The sequence below is a fragment of the Manis javanica genome, chromosome 6 (assembly GCF_040802235.1).
Source record: "Manis javanica isolate MJ-LG chromosome 6, MJ_LKY, whole genome shotgun sequence".
Lineage (NCBI taxonomy): Eukaryota > Metazoa > Chordata > Mammalia > Pholidota > Manidae > Manis > Manis javanica.
The window spans coordinates 136,362,758-136,383,209 of NC_133161.1; the positions used below are offsets into that span (position 1 = coordinate 136,362,758).

At 34.0% G+C, this 20,452-nt stretch overlaps 1 protein-coding gene across 7 annotated transcripts in view; it reads left to right on the forward strand.

The window, feature by feature from the left end:
• The window catches only part of ARHGAP32 (Rho GTPase activating protein 32), a 279,471-nt gene that overhangs the window by 224,955 nt on the left and 34,064 nt on the right, over positions 1-20,452 (forward strand). Inside the window, exon 1 of one of the 7 annotated variants that reach the window (XM_017679046.3) lies at positions 695-7,934. The exons of 5 other annotated variants lie outside the window; for them this stretch is intronic. The gene's annotated coding sequence lies outside the window, so the exon portion shown is untranslated. Of the gene's footprint in view, positions 1-694; positions 7,935-20,452 lie in introns of those variants that run through there. One more of the 7 variants, XM_017679054.3, reaches the window with a different exon arrangement.

The following is a 20,452-nucleotide window of genomic DNA, read 5'->3' on the forward strand; positions in this document are numbered from 1 at the left end:
ACATACAGTTACTTGATCTATGACAAAGTTGGCATTGCAGAGCATTTACAGAAGGACAATCATTTTAGTAAATGGTGCTAGGACACCTGGACAAATACTGTATATCTCCTTATTTAACTCCCACACATAAAATCCTTTCTAGGAAAAGTATAGATCTGTATGTGAAAGCCTAATAATTAACCTTAATTAAAGTTCAGAATTTCATCGTAATATGCTATTAAGATAGTGAAAAACACAAATCACAAAGTGGCAAAGATATTTGCAATACACGTTTATCTGACAAAGGTCACAGAACCAAAGTGTTCAAAGAGTCAGTAAGAAAAGGACAGATAAACTGATTTGTTTGAGTGAAAACCTGAACAGGTACTTCACTCTAAATATCCAAAGAGCTCAAAAAGCATATGACGAGATGTTGAACATCATTTGACTCTAAGACAATGCAAGTTAAAACTTTATTGACTCCTTACATAAAAACAGCAAAACTGAAGGAACAAAAGAGCAGCAGATTTACAGACTCTGAGAAGGGACTAGTGGTTACCAAAGGGGAGGGTGGGTGGGGAGGGAAAAGGGGATTAAGGGGCACTATAATTCACAATCACAATATAGGTAATCATGGGAAAGGCAGCATAGCCTGGAGAAGACAAGTAATGACTCTGTAGCATCTTACTATGCTGACACGTAGTGACTGCAGTGGGGGGAGCGGGGGAGGGTGAAGACTTGATAATATGGGTGAGTGTTGAAACCACAATGTTGTTCATGTGAAGCCTCATAGGATTGTATATCAATGATATTTTAATAAAAAATACTTTATTGACTCCTCAATACATAGCCACCAAAATGGTTAAAATTTAAAATGAATAATACCAATAGTTGATAAGGATATGCTTCAGTGGAAATTCCCATACACTGCTGGTGGGAATGTAACTTGGAGCAGTCATTGTTTGCCATTACCTACTACATTTGGCACATATCTTGTGACTCCTCAGGTCCAATCTTTGGTCTACAGAGAATGTTCATAGCAACTTTATTCCCAATTTTTAAAAAACTAGGAAAACTCAAAGGTATAGCCATAGTGGAGTGGATAAAGGCATGGTCGTGTAGTGGATTTCTCTACACCAGTGAAAATGAAATGAGTTACAGTATATGCAGCAACGTGGATGAATCTCACAAAAATAAATGTTGAGTGAAAGAAGCCTGATGTACATACTTGTATTTACACTGTGTAATTCCATATAGATAAGAGAGTTCATAATCACAGAGTTCAAGACTGTTCTGTGGTACAAGAAGTTAGGTTAGCAGTTACCTCTAGAGAAGACAAAGGGTATAGATTATTGAGACAGGTAGGATAGAGGATTCTGGAGTGCTGGTAATGTTCTGGTGACCCAGGTGGTTATTATACAGAAGTGTAGTGATAATCAGGATCTTTTTACCCGCTTATTGGCCATTCGTATATCTTTGAAGCAATGCCTATTCAAGTTCTTTGTCATTTTTGAATTGGTCACTTTACATTTTTAAATATACCTCCCATCCAGATGAATATTCCTTGCTGTATTGTTTTAATACACTTGTGGAAGAAATAACATTTTCAAACTAGATTTGATACTTCCATATGTGAAATATTCTGCAACCATCAAAAACAATGAGGTAGAAGCATATGTGTTAACCTGGGGAATTTTTTCTGTGATGTATTGTTTAATCCCATTGTAAATTCATAGAGGAGAATCTGGAGGGATATGTATCTAACTGGAAAGGGGAATAGGGGTGTGTAGATAGCAAGAACATTTCATTTTTTCTGTTTGCTGTGTATTATTTAACACCTTTACAGTGAGCAAATATTTGTAAAATTTGAAAAATACATATTGTTATCTCCCCTTAACTCCACCCTGTCCAAGCAGGTAATTTCCAAGGATCCTTCTTAATGCAACCACCTCATAAAATAGATATTTTGTGATAATAAATTTAATTCAGATATTTCATTTGGAGGGATGAGAGCAAAGGTTTTAATCTAAAATGTGATGCCACATTTTACTGCTTGTGTGCATTTGGCTTCTCTGGTTTTAAGTTTCCTTATCTAAAAAGAGCAGCAAGATTGTTTGGAAGATTAGGAATAAGGCATTTAAAATTCCTGGATACTTAACAAATGTCAGCTGTTACTTATTGACTTATTATCTACTCTGTTATGTCATTTAAATTCAAGGGTGTCAGAAACTAGGTATATTTAGTTTTTGTAGATACTTAATGCATTATTTGTTGGTATAAATCTGTATGCCAATATCTCACCGTATACCACAAAAACAAATGAATTACAGTAGTTTTCATGGGGCCATGATTGGGGAAGGAGCCTCTTTGGCCACTTGAATGGAGTTTGCACAGTAAGTTTTTTGTCTTATTGATGGTAGCTGAGTGTTTTTTGTCAGTAGATGTAGAAGTAGCTGAGGCTTTTATCTTGAGAGAAGACTCAGTAATTAGATGTAATGCTGATAAAATCCTTATATTAATTTAAGAAGTAGTTTATAAGGTTATAAGTTAGCCTGGATTTGTACCATAATTTTGAAATAAAAAAACTGTTTGGTGTGTCCTTTTAGGAAACTGGTCCTCTACTATTGCTTTTGTTGTTGTTCTTTTACATGTAGTTTCACCTTAAAAAAAAGTTTTGTGCTTTTTTTCCCTTTATTTTTAGTTGTTTCCTTCTGGATAGTTTCTGTTTTCCTTATTTGAGTTCCTAGCACTTTGCTCTTCCATAACCATGTTTCTTTACATGCCCCTTTAGTTTGAAGTAACCAGACCCGGTATCAAGTAAAATAAGTCTAGGTTTTCACTTTTCCTATGTTAGCATGTTGTATTGAATATTCTTCCCATTGAACATGTGCTTATATTCTGGAGGCCACTACTTTAAGGATCAGATATTAAAATCAGTACCCTAGGAGGCATTGGTGTAAGATTCAAAGGAGTAACCAGGATGCTAGAACGCTTCGGGAAGTTTTCTCTCGAATACATTGCAAAGGATAAATCAAGACATTATTTCCTCACTCTGCATCAGGGAAAAACAGAAAATTCATAATCCCACATACTTGAAAAGTGCTTTAGAGTTTATGAATACCTGACTTTTAATATAAACTTGTGAAGTGGTAGGGGCAGGGAATATATTTCTATTCCTCCACACCCCTTTTTAACAAATGGAACACTGAGATTCAGAAAGGTTAAACAACTTGCCAGAGGTTTCACAACTAGGACTTACTGATCTTCTGACATCTAATAGTCATCATAGCCAACACTTGCGTAGTTCTTACCATGTGCCAGGCATGGTGCCAAGTACTTGACATAGGTTGACTTGGTTGTGATTAATTAACTCAGAACTCAGAATTCTTCCCACTATAGGAAACTGGCTAGAGGTAAAGGTTACTGTTCTATTTCTCAAAACAAATACTTAATATCTTTTGCTTTAATTACAGTAGGAGTAAATAAAAACATACTTGGATTTTTCATGAAGCCTATATGAACAGAACAGAAATTAGGGCAAAATAGGGGTTCGATAGAAGGAAGACAAGTGCTTATAGGAACCTAATTAATTTACTAATTTTGTCTCAGCCACCATCGTTTCCAATGCCTTTCTAATATTTCAAATAATATCCTTCAATCTTTCCTCATTATGCATAAAAGCTAACTAGGATCTCCATTGTGTGATGGAATTTTCCACGCTCATCCTTGATCATCTTGTTCTAGTTTCTTCCCCGTGACTGTGCCGGGCTCCACTCCAGTGTTCTCTGGGCATGCGTGTGGTTCCATAGCTTTCCCTTTTCTTCGACTTCCCATGTCTGACATGCCCTCCTCCCTGTTTTGGCCACTTGAAATCCTCCTTGTATTTTAAGACTCTGCTTTGTCTTGGAAAGCTTCCTGTTCTGTCTCTCCCTGACCCCATCTCCTGGTCAGGTCTGACTGCAGCTCTTCCATGTGCTCACTGACTCTCAGGCCTCTCACAAGTGACAAGTGTGTGTTGTTCGTCTTTCTTTCTCCCACAGTGGGTGCACAATTAACTGTCTTACACTTATATTTACTAATAATTACTAATAAAATTTTAGAATACAACTTTTATCTTGTAATCCCTGACTTCAGAAAATTGCAGTGATTTCCCTTTGTGCCAAAATTACATATGAAATTTTTAGCCTAGAATTACAGGTACTTCATAAATATTGGACCTCATGTATCTCTATAGCCTGTTTATTCCTTTGTCTTACCTATATTCAGTGTTTCCTTACTCACCTCTCAGTATACTTTGGGCTTCCTCTCTTCCCTTGCCTACGACCTTTCTCCCTCCTGAAATGGCCTTCACAGGCTTCTGAGGCCACTGCTTCGCAAACTTGAATGTGCATTGAATTTGCCAAGAGATAGTGTTAAAAAATTGTAGGTCATGATTCAGTAGGTCTAGGTTGAGGTGTATGGTTCTGCATTTCTAATAAACTCCCAAGGAATTTGATGATACTGGTCCTCAGACTGTTTTGAATAATAAGGGACTACATTTCAGCCTGTAGTAGCTATTGTTTATCTCACTCACTTGGAAATAGTATAGGGCAATGAGTTAGCTTATTTTGAATTTGATACTTTCTATGTGTCTTTTTTCCTTACCTAGATTGTTTTGCTTATGGGCAGATATTCTATTTTATACTAATTTGCATCTTTATAGATAATGTTTGCTTCAGAACAGTTGATTGATAATTATAAACATGACCATGCACTATAGTGATAAAAAATGTTTCCTAAACTCCCATATGCCCTTTAGCTGGTACTAGGACTAGGACCTAATCCGTCTTTTCCTTCCCCTGAGCAAAGCAGCTTTCCAGTTCTGGTCATTTCCAGTATTTATTCATTCACTGATCAGAAATTTTTTGAGTGCACACTAAGTACTAGGGCTAAAAGAATGAACTCAACAAACAGAAATATTGTCATTTTGGTGTCTGTATTCAAGTGTGATGAGAGGGAGAGAAAAAGGTAAGTAAGAAAATACATAGGTTGATAGGTAAGTGCTATGGAGAAAAATACAGCCAAGGCATGGGACATAGGGGTTAGGAAGTACCAGGATATGGGGACATAATTTCAGAGGAGGTCAGGGGAGGGCTCACTAGAGGTTACTTTTGAGCAAAAATGTGCAGGGGATGAAGAGGAGAGGGGAGTCCACACATAGAGGGCTGAAGAGGGGGAGCAGTTAGCTGGATGTGCGCCTGCCTTGCTAAAGGATCAGCAGGAAGGCCAGCTGACCAGAGCAGTGAGGGGCATGAGGTAAGGTTTGGATGTAAAGGGAGTCAGGTTCTCTGTGGGCCTGTGGGCCACTGGATGGATTTTGGCTTTCATTTAAATTATTAAATTTTCATTTAAGATGGGAAGACATTCAAAGATTTTCAGCAGAACTATTGTCTGAGCTGACATACCTTATCTAAAAGATCACTTTGGTTGAGTACTAAGGATAGGAAAGGACATGCGCAGAGGAAGAGGGACTGGCAGGGGCTACTGTGGTGAGTCTGGCAGGAGGTGATGGTGGCTTGGATCAGGATGCTAGCCATCAGAGTGGTGAGAAGTGATCTGATTATGGATATATTTTTGGTTGTAAAGCTGGCAGAATTTGCAGACATTCTATGAGGCGTTTGAATCACTTGGGTAATTTTTATTATAGAATGATTGGAATGTAGCCATTTCCTTTTCAGTGAATTATCTTGTTGCAACCCCACCATCCACACAGATACATCTTAGTCCTTCACAGGATAGTCTCCAAATATTTTGTTAAGTACAAGAGGAAAATAACAAGTGACCTCTCCTATGCCATAAGCAGTCATAAGAAGACAGCATAATGCTTTTAAGGCATCGATATTTTTTTAACTTTTCAGTTTGAAATAATTATAGTCTCAGAAGAAGTTGCAAAAATAGTGCAGAAAGGTCCCATATACTTAAAACCCAGCTTCTCCCAGCTGTAACAACTTAGATAACTATATAGAACATTATCAAAATCAGTAAATCGACATTGTCATGATACAGTGAACTAGTTTACAGATCTTACTCTAATTTCACCAGTTTTTGCTTACACTCATTTTCTTACTCTGTATTTTTATACAGCGTAGAATGCAGCCTTTTAGATTTCAGGTGAGTTACTAATTATGGAGTTCTTCTATACTCAGGCAATTGTCAAACTTACTTATTTCTGTCTCTGCTAATATGTTAGGTAACAATGAGTGGCTTATGAGTTGTTCTGAGTATTCCCAAAATGACTTTATACAGCATGGACTTAACCCTTTCCCCTTCTTCTTTCTCTCTTTTCTTCCTGTTTCTCTTTTCTCTTTCCCTGCCCTCCCTTACTGTCTCAAGTACTACCCAACGAAAGGGTAGCAGAAGGGTGTTGTTTAGTTTTAAATTAAAAAAAAGATTGGCTTTGCTTTCTCCACGGTGAATAAACTTTAAGAGCCTCATTTCCTATTCAACTAAGTCCATAAATTCATAGCTGTTTCACTGGTTCAAATTAACAAGTTTTGTTTCTGCCACATATTGGAAATCTTTATGGTCCTTCATATTTTAAAATCCCATCAATTCATTGTTTTTCTCAATTGTAGCCCATTATTTATCAAAACTTTATGTTCAGAGCTATGGTCAGAGAGGAAGGAAAGAGTAAATTTGTTCCATAGCAGAAGTTTTGGCATGGTGCATGCTAAATACTCCCTGGGTATCTTGAACCTGACACTTCCTACTTGTGTGACCTTGGCAGTTGCTTAACCCCTCTGCTTTGATTTGATCATTCTAAAATGGGAATAATATTAGAGTCAATCTCATAGGGCTATAATGAAGACTATCTATAAAGTACTTAGAATCATGTCTAATATATGGTAACATTATTTTGTTTGTTAAAAACAAATATCTGAATGTGGATTTACATTGGTATTAGTAAAAAGTCATTTGGAACAGAAAATATGTTACTCTCTTCCAATTCATTTATTTCTTCAAATAATTCTAATTGGGTTAACACAGTACATTACTGTTATTTAGTATGAATACTGAATCTTCAATACTTACATAAGTAGAGTTAACAATTTTAACTCGGGCAGTATAAAGGACAAGGTCATACTCAGGAAGATTTATTTAATTCTGGATTTTCAACTCTGAAAAAAAACCGTTCTTATATTTATCTCTAATAGAGGCTCAAAAGATTGTTGTCTAGGTATTTTTTACACAAAGAGGCAGTATAAATTAATACAGTTTTTTACTTGTTAGAATAACAGTCACAGCTCCTATCAGCAAAGATATTAAAAGGTATGTTTTCCCAGCCTGTTGCTGCTAGCTTGATGATTCAGCTTTTTCCTGGCAATACTTCCTGCTTGATCAATTACTTTTCTTATTTTATTTGGGTGCAAGGTAGTATCATTTTTACTTGATACACTGTTTCCCATCCAGATAGCAAATATAACCAAATAGTAATGTTTTAGAAGATTAAAAACATAATTGAATATCAGTGTCATACTGGTGTTTTCTGAGCAGGAAATACTCACCTGCGTGAAATTGGTGGGTGGAGCTCTACCAGGGAAGCCTGTTCTGCAAGTGTACGTTTGGGCTGGGGCAGTCCTGTGCTGTTACAAAGCAGTACTGCTGAGAGAAGGAGTAAGCTCCCGAAGGCCCGGACTCTCCAGCACACACACAAGCCGGCTCAGCTTGATGAGGGTCCAAACACAGGGCTGAAAAAACTTCTGAAAGGGGGAGTGAAAACAGAGCTGAGTCTGAAGATGCTGTGGATGTTTGGTTGAAGTTATCCTGTAGCTAAGGTCTGAGCCAGTGTGATTATGATTCATTTTTTACGCTTTTGCATGGAATGTAGAACTGCTATATCCTGTCTAATCTACTGCTAAGTACAATCATTTGGACAATTTTAAGTATTGGTCCTAAAACCTGTGCCACAGCAAGAGGTAAGGATATCTCAGTTGATTATTCAAATGTTTAATTCCAACAATATTCAGAATATTTCACCGAGACTATTTTTATATTGTATTTGAGTGCATGTTTCCTTAGTTGCTTTTAGGTGAATTGTTAATCATATCTGTAAGTTGAATAACTGAGCTTTAATATCTGTCATATTGATAGAGAGAGAATCATTTTTTGAAGTATATTGTGCCACATAGGTATTGAGCAAAGCATCTCATTTTTCTTGTTGGTTTCAGGAAATAACTATTTTTCTATTTCAAATCAGCCTATTTCTTAATGTTTTCTATGACCTTAGGTTAATGTACAAAGGTTTTCATGATTAAAAGAGCATACCTTTGTTTCATAAACAGTCACTATATATCATTTTTTTCCTAATGGGCTAATAATATTTCAGTTATTGACTAATACAAAATAGGCTTGCTGATTCACTGCCAAGAATTTGGTAGACTGTATAAAGAGGTTGTTCAAATTAGCCTAAGGAAGTAACTAACCCTTCTCTTTTCCTGTCAAGTATTCTGTGTTTTTTGGCTCATTGGCATTAGTAAGGATAACCATCCGTATCCATAAAATATGTGTACTAACTCTTTTGCCTCTTGCAGAGATTCTTCTACCACCAGGGTAATACTCTACATTTACATGGTGCTTCTTTAGACCTTGGTGATAAATGCTTTTCATTAAGATAACATGGAGACCAGAATTTTCTGTGAATCACAGATCAGTCCTGTTAATTAGTTGAACGTTTTTCTCTTCAGGAATGTTCTATGTTTAAGTGATACCATTATTTCAATTTTAAATACAGTAAGTGGGGGAATTTCAGAATTTAGAGCTCTTTTTCACTGTCAATTCTTAAAGTAACCTGCTGCTCATGTGATGATGGTTTGAAGCCATAACTTCTCCTTTTTTAAGTGTTATGTGGTACTATATGGCATTCAGTAGAAGAAAGCAGAAATCTAAAGTTTCTTACATTTAAGACAGCTATAGGAAGAAGGATGAGAGAGTAACTCCATGTTTGTGTGCACTTTTCCTTAGTGATCTCACCCTGAATTTAGGAGGTACAGCCACATTCGTTAAACCTGGTTTGGAAAGCCCACTCAGGTTCTGGTTAGTCCTGTACTGTGGAGGATTCTAAAAAATTTCAGACCAAAGGTAAAAAGAAATCATAGCAAAGTAACTCCTGTTTATTGACACTTACTGAGTTAAATGCTTGCCATATATAATTTCATGTAGGCTATAATGCAACTCTAATGTTATCCTGAGTGGTACATATTATTATCATTCTCATTTTGTATTTGAGGGAATTGAGACTTAAATGGGTAATTTGCTCAAGATCTTACAAATTAGGAAGTGATAAGGGAATGGATTTAAACCCTCAAGTCTGTCTGACTCCCAAATGCATGTTCTTCTTCCCTGTGATAAAGGTCAGGTCTTTTGTAAGGCAAGCTTCTAAGACTTTTGCCTCAAGTGGAGTCCTCATTATCAATTCTGTGCTCTCCAAATATAGAACTATCCCCCTCCAGGTTCTGGAAAAAAAAAAAAAGGAAACAAAACCTAACCCACAAAACCAAGCAAACTCCACCAATGATTATATCAGTGTTCCATACCAAATTTCATACCTTATTAAAAGTGCAAAGAATTATGTGACATCAAAGTGAGTATGATCAATTTAACCTAATAAAAAATTTCAAGAGTTTTCACACTGTTAAGGTTCTAAATATACAGATTTCTAGAACTTCATGTAGTATCTTTTATAGTCCTCTACCTTGGGTGTTGCTGAAGTCCTAAGAATATGTAATTATTATACTTGAACTTTTAAGAGAGAGTATATAAATAAATGCCCTCCTGAAATAGTACTAATCTTTAAGCTTCAAATCAAATAATTCTAGTTCATCCTGGAAAAGTAAGAGCCCAGATTATTTTAAACTCCTTAGCGAAGATGCTTTTATACCCTTTCTCTGTGTATTATATCCCACTCTTGTGTTAGAATCCTTTAGTGTCAGGAATTTATATCCACCTCATGTTTCCTCCTACTCTCCTCTGCTGAAATGCAAATCGTTTTGTTCTGTATTTAGAAATGCAATTAGTCAGAGTCTTTTATATAATAATTGAGGTGGTAAAGTCACCAGGTTTAAATTTTTTTTACTTTGTTTTTGTACAGTATGAAGGAACAAAACTAGTCATATTTATTGTTTTAGTTTGTAACGTAAATTTTAAAATAAAAATCAGTATCAGTTTCAGCAAGAAAAATGTATAGTTTACTTATATCACCTTATAATCAAACAAGCTAAATTTGAGCCTTCTTTGATATTTATTACTGAAATTTATTGCTCCTGGAAAGGTAAATGTGTAGTATAAATAATAAGAATGTCTTACTCTAATGACCATTTTCCCAAGGTAACTGTGATTTTAAAGATCTAGTACACATGCCCTGTCTGATAACTGCCCCATGTACTCCTCAATGAAGAGCAGCAGGGTAATGTTGCTTTGGTTTCATCCTTAACCCTGAAAGAGAGATACATTTTTATTCAGATACTCAAATATTTTAGTTAACCACAGGCATGCCATTCCACACAAGAGTTGTGTTGGATATTCTGAAGAAGCAATTTGTTGCCCATATTCTGCTTCTCTTTTTCCAAGTGAATTGTTCTTGTCTCTTCTGTTTCTGAAAGAGTCTTTTCTAAAATTCATTGCATATTTATTTTCTAGATCCCTCAGTGGCATCCATTTCATTCCAGTAAATAGTGCCTCTTCTATCTCATAAGTAAATGGAAGCCTACTTGACTTACGTAACTGTTAGTAGCTTTTCAGTTTTTCAATCAAGAGCCATTACTGTCAGTGCTATTTTTAATTTAGCATTTTTCAAATACCTTGTTTCCTCCCTTTGAGGTTGGAATGTACAGATATTAAATCTGTTACAGCCGTCCACATTCCAGAACCTCATCCCTGGGCTGCTCCCGGGTATTTTCTCTGTGGTAGTCCCTTGCAGCTGTTACACACATCAGTTAGAGAACTGTGATTTTCCGCTGACTCTCAAGACTTTATGATCTATCAATCAAAAAAAGATGCTGCACTTTCTTGTTCCACAGTAACTTTCACCAAAGATTTAGTACTCAAATTTATCTAAAGATTTTCTTGGAGATCTATTTTGGAGGTTTGGGGGAAGAAATGAAATCCAAGCTGAAATTGTTGTATGCCTGCTTTAAAAATTAGAAGTAAATTCAGTAGTAGGTTCCTAGAGAGATGGTGAAGATTTTACATTTTGAGTATAAACCAGGTAGAGTATGAGTTTTCAGAAGTTCAGAATCTACAGATAATATTTACCTTTTTTTCTCTTGCTACAGTGAATTTCTAAAGCCTAGTTCGAAATAAGTCTTCATAAACTATGTGGCATTTTCTAGTAAGAAATTATAAATGGCCATTGTACTATTCATGAAGGAATTGCTAGCAAATAAATCAAATAAACAAATAATGATATATCATATAGTATGATCTACAGTAACTGTCTTTAACAATTAAAGGTAGTACAGTTATGCATGAGGTCCTGTAACAGCTGTAAGTATGTTATATAAATTATATAAGGATTCCTTACTACTATTCTAAGTTTCCTTGGACAATATTAAAATAATTCACTTAACTTGAAAGCTACTAAACCTAATATACTATGCATAAAACAGTAACATTTAACCAATATCATTAAATTTTAATGCTGGCCTTTTCCAAGATGATTTAGAAAGCCTAATTTTTTTTTGACTAACCCTTCAATAAGTTTTAAATGATGTCCTTTTTGCCTTCCTGATAAATTTTTCTAAAGCAAAGACATTTTCCACAATTTTTAGAGTCTTCTTTGTAGAAGTAGAGAAACTTTATTCTTTGTCTGAGTATTTCATGATTTTCCAGTTATTTTCACTGAAACCTAGAATTCATAAATTGGCTTCTTGGTCTTCTCATTTTTTATATTTGTTAAACTGATACCTAAACTGGTTAATTAACTAGTCTAAAGTCTTAAAGCAGGTTATTGGCCAAATAGACTTAAAAACCATGTCTCCATATTCTTGGTACAGTACATCTTCACTTACTCATGCCTGTCCGAATAATAGGCATGATTGGATGGCAACCTTCATTGGACTGTTTTATTATTGGAAGGCCATAAAAGCTTTCAGTTCCTAAGCCATTAGTTCAAATATGTATTTCTAAATCTTCAAATAGAATTGCTAACAGTTTAATGCTTACTGAAAGTCTTTACCACATACAAAACTATATGTTTAGATATTATAGGATAGCACCAAATAAACTAAAGAAAAGGAAATTGAAATATGAGTATTCGGTCATCTTGATAATTAGAGGTAGATACATAAAAGAGAGGAAAAGTATCAAGTCTCATTATTCTGATAACTCTAACTACATTTAAAAGTCATTATGTTGACTATAATGGGAGATTAATTAGATTTTAATATGCCTATTCTTGTGACATGAAATTTTAAGGAGAAAATTCTACTGATCAGATACTGGTTCGTATTTTGAGTTTAAATTATTTTAGAGTGCGATGCTAACACAAACTGAGTTTAAATTAAACAGATGTAAAGCACCTGTGCATAGTAAGCACTCATATAATATTATTATTTACAATATAATTATTGTTATATTATTGTAGCTCCTAGATTTTTCCTTCCATTTTGTTGGCTGTCTGCTTTAGGATTCAATTACCTTTTTCTTCATAATGTTTTTGTAGAACTGGGAACAGGCTAGTGGTTGAGCCAGGGAGAGGGCAAAACTAATACAAGATAGACCAGAGATTTTCAGAGATAAAAATAGTCAGTGACAGAATTTCCTGAACATATTATTTTGTCAAATAAAAACATACTGTGAGAGTTTGATTTGCAGGAATTCCTTTACTCTCTTTGGAGGGTGTTTTTTTATAAGAACACACCATCACAATTATTCATATGTATTTTCAGTTACTGGTTTAAAGAACTTCCCTTATATCATTATTTATCCTAAAAGCTTTATTTATATTAAAAAATATTCATATTATGAAAAGAAACATTACAAGATGCCCTATATTTCGGTTACTGGAAAGAAGTTTTTAGTTCAGTTTAATATTTGAGTCACAGAATCTTGCTCAACTATCTAGAAGTGTTTTTTTTAAGTTTGCGGAGTTATCACTTTAGTGAATTGCAGTGTAATTTCTGAGTACATCTATTTTTAAATAAAAACTTCTTGGTTAAACTAATTTAAGAGACTCAAAGCTATAAATGAAATAAGAATTACATCACATTTTATCCAGCACAAGTGCTGACTAACCTAATTCAAAAATGTTTCTCAGTTGCTCAGTGATCATTTCATGATATATGACAATGCCATGCTAAAAAGTATTTTTTTGCATTTCTTGCCAATATCCTTTTAATAAATTTGAAAATAAAGTTCATTTCAGCTATTTATTTACTTACTGTAAATGTGAATCTTTGTCCTATTTCTTTGCAGCTGTTTTGGCATCAGCAACCTATTAATTCTTCCCATTTTAGAACTGTCTACTTTTGTGCCCTATAGAATTTACATTTATGTTCCTTTACTGAAAGTCACTTCTAATATGTTTATAGTATGACTGAGTTTATTATGGTTTCTAAAAGGAAACTTGGCCAAGGCTTAAGGCCTTAATTTTTTAAATTGCTATTTGCCTTCTCAAGTCTTTTGCACTTGTTCTGTATCCCCACAACCTTGCACTTGTTCTATATCCCCACAAAGTAGACAGTGATATAACCCGGAAGTAGTAAAGGGGAGTCATCTATAAATATAAAAGCAAGACTTTTAAAAGTGGGTATAAATTTAGTTTCCACATTCTTAGCTTAAAAGTTAAAAGCTAAGTGATATCTTAATAGATGAAGAGAAATCATTTGATAAAGGTCAACACTTTTTCATTTTATGTATCTTAGCAATTTAAATAGGGAATTTCTTTAATGTATTTTAATTTTCTACCCAAAAACGCCCAAGAAAATTTTATTCTTAATGGTAAGACATAAAAAATAATCTATTTAAAGTCAGGAATGGGATGATCATTCATTGATGGTTAAGTGAAATTAGACAAAAAAATAGAAAGTTAAAAGGATTGGAAAGGAAGAAGCAAATCTATATCCTTTGTACATGATTGTCTACACATCCAAAGGAATCTATATTGTAAGTAAGAACAGAGTTGAGCACAAGGTTGCTGAATAAAAGATAAATAATAGTGACATTAATAGCATTCATAAGTTTTTTCTCTTCAGCATTAAGTACTTTATTCTCTTATATGATCCTTGCAGCAATCCTGTTGAGTAGTTACTATTTTTAACTTTTTCCATAAATGAGGAAAATGAATGACTGAGAATTTTGTGCTTTGTCCACAGTCATACAACTAGAAGTCACAGGAGCCCTGGCAGTCTGACATACTGTGCAAATTGCATTCCTATAAACCAGTAATAAATGATTAGAAAATATAATTTAGAAAAGAATACCATTTACAATTGGAACAAAAATCATACAGTTGCTAAGAACAGCTATAACAAAATTACATAGGACCTTTATGGAGAAAGATTAGAAAAAATTATTGAAGACTTAAAAGAAATTTAAGTAGAGATATATATAGTGTTAATGGATGGTAAGGTTCAATATCATCAAGAAGTTAATTCTCCTCCAGAATGTGCAATTCAGTGTAGTTTCAGTTGTATTCCTAAAAGTTCTTTCCTCCCACAATATGACAGGCTGATTCTAAAATTCATATGGACGCATAAAGGACTAAAAATATAGGGGCAATTTTGAGGAATAAGAATAAGTGGAGGGGCTCATCTTTCTAGATATTAAGACTTATAAAGTGCTGGGTATTGATAGAGTGATAGTTGATAAAATTGAGAGAACTCAGAAACAGGCTCCTCATACACTATAAGCATTATTCATATAATAATCTATCTTACAGATCAGTGGAGAAAGGATTATTCAATAAAAGGTGGTGAAATAATTGATTATACATATGGAAAAAAGTAATATGATGATTTCTCAAAAATACCCTAAGCATACAAAAAAGTTCAAGGTTAACTAAAAATTTAAGAAAAGTGAAAAATGTTTAGGAAAAAAATGTTTAGAAGAAATAGAACAATATGTTTATGACTTCAGGTCAGGGAGAGAGAAACCATGCATAGAAACTTTCAAAAATTTGTACAATAAAAGATAAGCCCCAGACTCAGAAGATTTCTGCAACATGTATAACTGACAAAGGATTCATTTTCAGATTACAAAATTCTTGCCTATCAGTAAGAAAAAGACAGACAAATAGTAAAATGGGTAAAGGGTATAACATTTACTTCACTTAAAGAGGAAAATGGAATGGCCAATAAATAATGCTGAACCTGAATAGCAAGCACAGAAATGCATATTGAAGTGGAATAAAATTTCATGCTAAGCAGATCGGCGAAAATGAGGAAGTCTGACAAAACTAAATAAGACCAAGAGATGAAGAATGGAAACCCCAAAATACGAATACGTCCTGTAGGAGGGTAATTGGTATATAATTTTAGTATTGTATATTGTATATGGGAAAATAATTTTAGAGACTATTTTAGCAAAGTTGAAGTATGGTTGAAAAGTAACATACTTACAACCAGCAATCCTGCTCCTAAACATGAGTGCCAGAGAAGTTCTCTTACTGGTGCCAGGGAGATGCCTATGAAATTGCTCAATACAATATTTATTATAAAAACAAAAACTTGGAAACTCTTTAAGTGACAGTCAACAGAAATTGTGTAAATGTAAGTTATGGTATATATTATAAAGGAATACTGTAATGTAGCTAAAATGAATATACTGAGCCACAATTATATAGTCTCAAATAATTTTGGAGAAGGTTTGGTATAGTATGATTCCCTTTTTGCAAAGTATAAAAACATGCAAAATGATAATATATATATGTATATATATATATATATTGTTTTTGGCTGTATACTTGTGTAGTTAAACTATAGCAACATGCATGGAAATGATAGATACTAAATTCAGGATAAAAGTTCTCTGTAGGAGAATAGGATGGGGGTGGTTAAAGAGGGATTCACTTACATCTATAGTACTTTTTTTTAATTTTAAAAAAGGAAAAATAATTCTGAGGAAATAACATGGCTAAATGTTAAGATTTGAAAATTTTGGATACATGATTATTTGTCATATTATTCTCTTAAACTTTTCTATATAATCAAAGTATTGTGTAATTTTTTAAAGTTAGTATACCTACACTGTGCTCTAATACTTCTATATGAAGCTAAGCGAGCTTCAGGCCAGTAACCTATTAAATAGTAATTGCGTTAAAACTAAGCATAGTATGATAAGCTTTCTGTCTCAGCAGTTTTTTTCTTTCTTTTCTTAAAATTTAGTTTTTAGATACTATTTTGAAGAGCACAAAAGTTTTAGAACTTATTAGTCAGTGTATATAATAACAAAGAAAAAATTTATTTAACACTGCTTAGAGCAAAATCCTTTCTCCATGTTTATTGGTATGATATATTGTTATACCTTGAATAAAAGCATGTTTATGGAATTCATATTGAAATTCAAATATTTTCATATTTACTTAACAAAATATTTCAAAGTATGCAACAGAGACTTAGAATTTGAGAAGTTACAGGAACTTTAAATATAATTTAGTACAGTTGCCTAGATTTCTGTTCCTCTTTGTTTCTACCAAATGGTCATCTAATCTGTGTTTGAAAACTTTGGAGCCAAAAAGGATGTTGTGTATACTTGTGAAAATCCACTGGACATGCTACACATTACACTCATACTTTATTACACCTTAAGTTTAATTGGGTTTAACAATTTCCTCAGGTATTATGTACTCCTCCTTTACCCTCTCATTTTGTCTGTTAGACTTTCTAAATTTATTATAGATATTCAAACTTTATGATACAATCAAATAAGCCTAATCTGAGACCATTATCTGGCACAAATCATCTTCCTTTCATTTAATTTCCTGAGAAATTAATCCAACCCTAGACTTCCCTCAAATCAGTCTAGAAGATTTCTGACCTAGTTTAGAGAACTTCAGTTTAGGTCAAGTATTATGAGAAAGTAAGAATTCTTTGGTTTTGCTGGAGCAATATACTTGTGTAATTAGAAACACCCAGTGCCCCACCTCCATGTCAAGGTTCACTGTGCTTTTAGTGTATAAACTGGTTATTGGTATCATAAAGATTTACCTTGGAGATAATAACCTGTATGTCATACTGCTAAAGCTTTTAACTACTGGAAAGACTGGTCTTGTTGGGTTTGTCTCAGGTTTGAAAAAGATTGCAGATAAAAAAATCTGTCATGTCTAAAAAATATGGAAGAAGTTAGCATTGTGACACATACTGCATTTTATCTCTAGAATAGGAAATTTGAATATAAAATGATATGATTGGTTTTTGTTTAAGTATTGTTCTGTGTTTTATCTTTGCTGTTTTTTATCTGTGGAAATGCCACTGTTACTATTTCATTTCTTTAATCCAGTGTATTTTGTGGACCTTAACCTTAACACCCAAGCACTGCAGTCCAAGGTTCCTCTGTTGAAATGAGTTTATAAGCAAAGCAAGTCCACATTCTACCTTCCTCAGTGGAAGGCTTCTGATGTAATTGACAGTATTCTATTCTTTTCCTCAAAAGGTAGACTTACTAACTAGTTTACCAGTTTGTTACAAGGCAATGGGTGGGGGACAGAATAAGCATTCCAAAATAAGCTCCTTTGAGCTATTTTATATCTAAGAAATGGTAATAAAGTATAAAGTAAAGAAAAAATTAATATGAAGAGACATTTATATTTGGAAATGTTCAAATTTGAGTGTAACTAAGTTGAGTATTTTTATTAGTTTAAATTTTCAATACAATGAAATTTATCTTTCTTGAAAGAAAAGTATTTAACTATGTGTGCCAGAGCTGTTCACCACAACTATCTCTACCACAGTGGATTAAAAATGCCAATTATAATGACAACAGAAACAGCAAAACTAAGACTGTGTAGAACATAGTTTAGTCTTCCTTTGAAGACTTAAAAATCATTTAAGAATATACATCTAGCCATCATTCTGAACATTAGTTTTTTCAGGTTCACAGATTGGGGTACAGATTGGCAGGAAGAGACCACACCCATCCCTCCACTCTCATTACAAATTTTAAGTTCCTGAGTCATTAATGATGTGTTTTGGAAAGGAAACAAGCTAGGTTCCTGGCCACACAGAGTAGAAGCCAGGTTTACATATACCAGCACCGTTTCCTAGACCTTCAAGTACCAAAGGAGAGCATAGAATTGCTAATGACACTCTCCACTGGACTCAGTTTTGTGTCATAGTGCAGCTCTTACTTAACTGAGTTTTACGTCATTATTTTTGAAAAATAAAAATGAACAGTCTTTATCCTAACAGGAAAAGATAGCCATATTTCCTTGTTCTTGAGCCAAAGTTGGCACACCAAAAGCAGAGTCAAAGCTACCTAGTGTCCTGGGAAGTCCAGTTCTGTGCAGGCTGCCTTTTGACTAATGTGATTTTACTCTGTATGGGAATTTAATGGATCATAATCATAAATCTATTTCTAGACAGTCATTGAATTGAGCACCTGTATTTTCCCTGGTTAATATATAATTAACTCTAATCAATAATTCCAGATGTGATATTGTTAATTGATGTGAAAGGAATAAATCTATTTTGTTTTCTCTGCTAGTGGGGAGCTCGATTCAATACAGCATACTCATGCAGTTGTTTAATGTTCTACCTCCATTTGTGCTGAAAATTGTCACTCCCTTCCTTTCTTCTGGGGAGCATTGCTATGGACTCCTGGACTTATACTGATGTTTTCCAATAATGTACATACATCTTTACAGTGCTTGAATCTTGATGTCCCAAAGCTGGTCAGTGGAAGTCTGTTTAAATCAGTGTCCTTTGGCACAGCTCCTAAGGGGTATCATTGTTTCCCTTGCTCTCTGTCCCAACAAAGTTCCCTAGTCTCATCTTGTACTTTCCCTATTATCAAATGCAAACAGGAATTTTCCAAGGAGTTGTGGTTTATTTTATTAAGTAGTGATATTTACAAACCCAGATCTAAGACCAAAGGTATTGGTTGCAACTGGAATGTCACTGTGGCTAAGCTTTTTCAATGGCTAAAGCTTAGGGGAAACATGCATGTATTTTAATTTTGAATTCATGTTCAGATTTCCAACTAAAATTTAATATTACAGTTTTTTTTCATCTTTGATTTTATTAGTGTATCTCTTTTCTCTGACACCGAAAACACCTTGGTTCCTAATAACATTACATGTTTATTTGCTTTGTCCCATAGCAGGTATAAAATTGTTTCAGAATTGCGCTCCCAATATTATTACCAATAGTAAAACAGTTGAATGAAGTTAAATATTACACTTTATAGGGGGTTTTTGTCCCTAGAATTAATCCCACTAAGCATGTTTACTGTTTACCACTTACAAGTCATTTAAAATATTTTCTCTCTGTTGGCATTGTTAACAGTTTGGTATATTACATATATTCTTTCAGGTTATATTCAGTTATTAGATTTGCTTTTTTAATGTTCTAAATTTATTTTTGAACATATAGAAACAACATTAACATACTTCAAAAGTGAAAGTATATAAAAAGAAGCTATATATTCAGAGCAATTTCATTTTCTGTGCCCCCTGGCTCTCCACCCACTTTTTTTTACCCTTTTTTATTAATATTTTGCTTACCTTTACAGTGTTTAGCTGCAAAAATAAGCTCTTGTGTACATACATGTGTGTGTGAATTTATGTGTTTGTAATGTATGTATTCCCCATCTTTCTTATGCAAAATATACCATTTTGTATCTTCCCTGTTGACTTAATATAGTCTGGAGATTACTCTGTATCAGCAGGTAGAGATCCTCCTTAAAAAAAAAAAAAGCTGAACACTAATCCTCTGTTCAGATCTGTCATTGTTAATTCAACTTATTCCCTTTTAACACATTTGGGTTTCAAATACATGTATTAGGTTATTTTTAAAGTATTCTTTCTTAAATGTTGTTCAATGTGTTCTCATTGTATACAATCCTAACTCTATATTATGGTCTGTGGTATCGGGCCTTTGCACACCGCTTCAGCCTTATTTCATGCTACTGTCATCCTCACTCATAACACTTACATCTTCCAACTCATATGTGACCTCCTCAGACTACCTCTGACACCCTTCCCAATGTAGTTTCCTTCCGTTCGTCACTATTACTTTACTCTGTTTATTTCCTTACTAGTAGTTAAAAGCAATCTGAAGTTACTTATTATATAGTGGGTGAGAGCTTGGGTTTATAGCCAGGCCACCTGAGTTTGATCCTGGTTATGTGATCTTAGCACACTGTGCCTGAGTTACTTCATCTAAAAATGGGGATAATAATAGTATCTCCCTTCTAGGGCTCTGTGAGAAATGAATGATTATTAATCAATAAAAACACTTGTACAGTTGCTGGCAGTATGTGTGAAATAAGTGCTAGCTATATT